The sequence below is a fragment of the Lotus japonicus genome, chromosome 4, assembly GCF_012489685.1.
Source record: "Lotus japonicus ecotype B-129 chromosome 4, LjGifu_v1.2".
Taxonomy (NCBI): Eukaryota; Viridiplantae; Streptophyta; class Magnoliopsida; order Fabales; family Fabaceae; genus Lotus; species Lotus japonicus.
The window spans coordinates 21181477-21187613 of NC_080044.1; positions in this window are offsets into that span (position 1 = coordinate 21181477).

The following is a 6137-nucleotide window of genomic DNA, read 5'->3' on the forward strand; positions in this document are numbered from 1 at the left end:
GAATTAAGTCTATTTGAAAAAGTAGTATTTATTTACCAATTGATTCAGCTATCCCATAAGACTCCATAGTAAGAAAAGATGTAGAGGATGATTCGACTGCTTCAACTACAATGAAGTATACCAAAATAGATTAAACCCAAGTTAAAAAAATACAAAATTTATAGCATGCTAAATAAAATCAAAACGCACACAAGAGCACACACAAATTCTCACACACGTGTATAAAAAAATACATGCAATGTATAAAAGACTCTTAAAAAAATACATGCAATGTATAAAAGACTCTTACAAAAGTATTATTATTATTATTATTATTAATATTAATCTCTCAACAATCTTGCAAAGAAATTAGATGTCAATGCATTGCGTGTGTCATATTTTAGTAATTTATTAAATATGAAGCTAACATGTCGAGCTGCCACATAATAACATACACTCTCATTTCATGTCACATAAGCAATTTTAAACTGTAAGCTACAAATATGACAACCGCTACAAGAATATCGTGAATCAATTACGGTAAAAACCATTGACAAACTCTAAACGTCATTGTTAAGGTGAAATTACCGACATCTAAAGATCTATCGGTATTAAGCTCCTCGATAGTATTTTATCGACAGTTTTTTAAGTGATCGGTAACTTAGCATCGGTCATAACCGTTGGTATACGACATCAACCATTGCTAAGTTACCGACAACACATATCATTAGTAATAAGGCAATTTGAATGAAAAAAATAAAAACCTTTACCAAGGATGAAAGTGCTTCATTGGCCAAAAAAAATTAATTGTTAATTTCTTCCGCTCTTCATAACAATATAATAGATCTCATTTATAGTTTGATAAAAATTACCTACATTATAATATAATATAATATTAATGTAAAACCTTTCATTCAATTTCCATATTTAGTCCATTTATAAATCAACAAAATAACAATATCTACTATATACAAAATTAGAAAAATAAAATATTGAACATTAAAATTATTTAATCACAATTATAATTATTCAATAAAAATATATCAATAATATGTAATTTTTATTTACATATATTTATCATATTTATAAATAGCAATTCAAAATATTTAGACACTTCTAGATTATCTCATAGAGTCTAGGTATTCTAATTCAATAAAGATTTAATGCATGTTTATACGATACACTTAAAATGTATGTTTACATAACAAACATATAATACATGTTTACTATCTATATATGTGTTTATCTATATAATCTTCAAATACTCATAACATTTTATGAAATGTATATTTAGTAAAATTAATAATATGAAAAAATGCATTATATTTTTTTATTTCTAAAAATAGTTAGTTAGTTGCATGATTTATTGTTAGTTCTATCAGTTTTGACACAATTAATATTTTAACTTACAGTTTTATAACTCTTAGCATTTCTATTATGTTTCAAAAAACATATAATTTTAACAAACAAAAAATTAATATATGTCTGCGCAATACGAAGGTCTAACATCTAGTTTGAAATTGAATTTGAAAATTTGAAAGTGAAATTAGGACAAAAACGAAGACTCATTTTTTGAATTAAGAGTTCGTCATTCACGTGCCTATATGTCGCCTCAATTTCTCTTTCCCTTGGCATTGCAGAGATAAAGGATTAATGTTAAATTAAAATTCCACTAATTAATAATTATATTAAATTAAAATTACTAACTAAAATTAAAAAACTCAAAATTTCTAATTAACTAAATTAATCACATTGTTTGCCTTTTCCTTTGGGCATTCAATGAAATATTATATTATATAGACAAAAAAAAAAGAATCACTCGACAATCCTTTCATTTCATTTTCTTTTCTTTTGTTTCTACTTCACACCAAAACAGATAAAAAAGTATATTTTCATTTGAATTAAAGAAATGAAATAAATAAAACGCAGGTGCGCACATCGCAGTTTCGTCAACCAAGGAACAAATGTGCAACATATAATATCTGCATTAAAAATAGGATTAAAAAAGAAACTTCACATATAATTTCTGCTTGGTGTTCCGGAAACCCAGAAATTAGTGGGTGGGTGCGCGCAGAGGAGGTCCTGGATGAGGTGCCCATGACCGTGCAATGGTATCAGGTGGTTCGGGTCTTCGGGGGTAAGCTTTGGGTTTATTTTTTTCTGAAATTAGTCATTCCCAATGCTTATCTTTCAAAATTCTAATCGAAGGTTTGGACTTTTTTTCCTTTGAATTTGGAAATTATTTAGCTGCTGAGGGTTGAGTAGTATGTTTTAAGTTTTTGTAGATTGATTCAAATTTTACCTTGGGTTTATTGATTTTTGGATTTGGTGAATCATTAATTTTGTTTTCTGGGTTTGTTCTAGTCTTGGTGAATGAAGATGATGAACTGTATGAAGATTGACTAAGAAGATGAAGAACAAGGAAGAATTTTTGATTTTGGGGGAACGGAGATTCCGTGTTTGCGTTGACTATGGAATTGAGTTTTGATGAAAAAACTTTGTTAGGTACTAAAACTGATGTAGAAAAGTACACGTGGCGCCTATGTGGACCAGAAATTAATAAACAAAAAGTCAAGTCACATTTATGATGTTCCTTGAAAAAAAAATCAAATAAATTTTTTCAGAAATTAAAAAACGTTATTTTAGTTAGATACCATTTCTGATTATGGTGTATAAGTTCATGACCAAAAACATATTTAACTCTAAAATAAAATTAGGCACGGGAAATTAAAGCACTTCAATAAATAAACAGAATTAGAGAATTTACGGTGATCATTGTCTGGAACATCCCAATCTTCATTGTTGAGAATGCACGATCCATCTGCAGCGAAAAAAGTTCATATGAAATAACATGAGAATGAAAAGAGGATGTTGAGTGCTCTCTAGTCAGTGTTTCATATTTGTTCGGCCCCTCGCGGTATTTTTGCTAATTGTATTGGGCTTTGGCCTTTGTTTTTGGTCAAAGATTAGTAACAATTAGATGCAAACTTTGGACAAAAAAAAGTCATCCTTTGAAGGAAAAACACAAATATTTGAGTTGCTAAATAAATGGTTATAAATTAGAAATGTAGTAGCTGGGCCAACTGAGGCTGGATGAACCAGAAATAAAATCACCCTCCTATGATTTTTTTATAGGCATCACCTCCTGTGATAAAGTCATAAAACCATATATAATAATTAATCAACTCCTGTGATGAAGTCATAAAACCATATATAATAATTAATCAACTGGAATAACAAAACTTTCTTGTATAATTTCTAAATAACCCAAAGTTAGGTGTTCCAAAGATATTATTACATGTGTTTTTTTAAAATTTCGACTCATATTACATATGTCATTATAAAATTCAATCCATTTCATTATGATTCTTTATGTATATCGACACATTCATTTAATTAATAATTTTATTTATACTTTGAACTCATTAATCGGGATAAACTAGACAATGAACCTCTTTTTCACTTTTCCGATGTAAAAAAAAATGAACCTCTTTTTCAAAAAAAAAAACCCTTATTCACTATGGATGAAATTAGGATAAACAAATGGATTGATCACATCGTAATAATATCATACTTCGTAGAGTATTATTAATTCAAGAGTTTCAAAAAAAAAATTTGATTCAAGTTTCTGATCTCCAGCTTCGGCATAGCGGGAAGAATTGAGAGTGTTGTTAAAATTTTGAAGAATTAGATAATAGCAATCGTGAGGTGGTTGATGTTGGTTCTTATAATTTTTTGATCAATTGCCTTGTAAAGAATGGGGATATTAATGACTGTCACATGGGATTAAAAGAGATTGAAAAGAAAGGATTAAATCTGGATCTTGTTATTGAGTGCTTTGGCAAGGCAGATAAAGTTGAGACAACACGTAGGTTGTTCGACCAAGCGTGGAAGATAAAACCCAGCAAGGAAATTTTTTGTTTCTAACATTCTTTGAACTTGATTTGAATTGATTGAGTAAGTTTGGAATTGAAAACTCCAGAGGAGAAGAAATTGAGGATTAGGGCTCTTAGTTTTTTTTTTGTCTATGATCATTTAGAATATAGCTAAACCAACATCAACCCTATCATCACTTTCGATGAATTCTGCCCCTTCGTCGCAGTCTGTCGCCGCTTGATGTCGCTACCGGCTATCATGTGCAAACCATAACTTCTAAAGGTTTCATTGGTTGATTTGGGTTAATCATCAAATTGATCCTTGTCTTTGTAAGGCCGTTTGAGATTGGTCCCTCCCCGGAAGATATTGTGCCTCTGGTCCCCATGATTGCACCATGTTTGTGTCTAGTCCTCGCCGGAGGGCGGAGCTCCCGCGAACTTGATGACAGGCTTCCCGGAGCTGACGTGGACTCATGACTGGATTAATGAGTCAATACGTGGCATTTTTTAATTTTTTTAATTAAAAAAACTGAACTAATGTTTTTACAATTTAAACCCACAAAATCCAATTAATTATATATCTACCCCAAAGCAAATATAAACCCCTAATCAGAATCAAAACATCAAAATCCCTTCATACAACCAAACCTTGAAATCCCTAATTCCCCCAAATTAGAAACGGAAGAGTGAAGAAGAGTAGAGTGTCGTTCTTCTCTTCTTGACAGTGGTGAGTGAGGCTCATGAAGAAGGAACAAGGGAGGAATGGAACTATTTGAGGGAGTATTCTCCTTCTCCCTCGTAGATCTCTGCTTCTTCTCTCTGCAGTCTGCTGTGCTATTTGCTGTTGTGTTGCCATGGTTTATTGATCAATCTAACAGGAATGGAACTCTTTGAGGGAGTATGATGGAACTATTGATATGGGGTGTTTCTTAATTTGTTAGGTAGTTTGATTGAGTTTGGTTTTGTTATGTTACAGTGCCTAGAGATCTGAATCCTTGATCATGTTGACCTTTCTAGGAAAATTAAGGGGAAATTAAGATTGGTTGGTTGGAGGCAAAACAGTGATTGTACGGTGTGGTGCTTCAATTTCAAAGCCTAGTAAGTATTTAGATCTGAACCACAAAATGTAGTTTTATCAATCATCAATTTTATGGTTTGTGGACTGGATGGTTTATGTTTTTCTTCTCTATGATGACTTCTTGCTTGCTTTTGAAAATGGTTGGTGAGTCTCACTTAACCCCTGTTTTGTAGTTTTAAGTGGGTTGAGTCTGTGCCTTTCTGATTGCAGGAGAGGGAAGGAGAAATTCGATTGCAGGAGAGGGAAGGAGAAGAAGTAGGGTATCATGATTTGCTGGGGAAGCAGAAGAACTCGATGCTGGGGGTTCTTGGCTGGGGATATTATGTTATGAATTTAGGGATTTGATTTATGTTTGATTTTGATTTAGGGGTTTACGTTGGAGTTTGATTTGGGGAGCGATTTAAAATTAATGAGATTTTATGGGGTTAAGTTTGAATTAAAATTGTTTAGTTTTTTTAATTAAAAAAATAAAAAAATGCCACGTATTGACTCATTAATCCAGTCATGAGTCCACGTCAGCTCCGGGAAGCCAGTCATCAAGTTCACCAGAAAATATTGTGCTTATGGTCCCCACGATTGCACCATGTTTGTGTCCAGTCCTCGCCGGAGGGCGGAGCTCTGGCGAACTTGATGACTGGCTTCCCGGAGCTGACGTGGACTCATGACTGGATTAATGAGTCAATACGTGGCATTTTTTTTATTTTTTTAATTAAAAAAACTGAACAATTTTAATTCAAACTTAACCCCATAAAATCTCATTAATTTTAAATCGCTCCCCAAATCAAACTCCAACATAAACCCCTAAATCAAAATCAAACATAAATCAAATCCCTAAATTCATAACATAATATCCCCAGCCAAGAACCCCCAGCACCGAGTTCTTCTGCTTCCCCAGCAAATCATGATACCCTACTTCTTCTCCTTCCCTCTCCTGCAATCGAGTTTCTCCTTCCCTCTCCTGCAATCAGAAAGGCACAGACTCAACCCACTTAAAAATACAAAACAGGGGTTAAGTGAGACTCACCAACCATTTTCAAAAGCAAGCAAGAAGTCATCATAGAGAAGAAAAACATAAACCATCCAGTCCACAAACCATAAAATTGATGATTGATAAAACTACATTTTGTGGTTCAGATCTAAATACTTACTAGGCTTTGAAATTGAAGCACCACACCGTACAATCACTGTTTTGCCTCCAACCAACC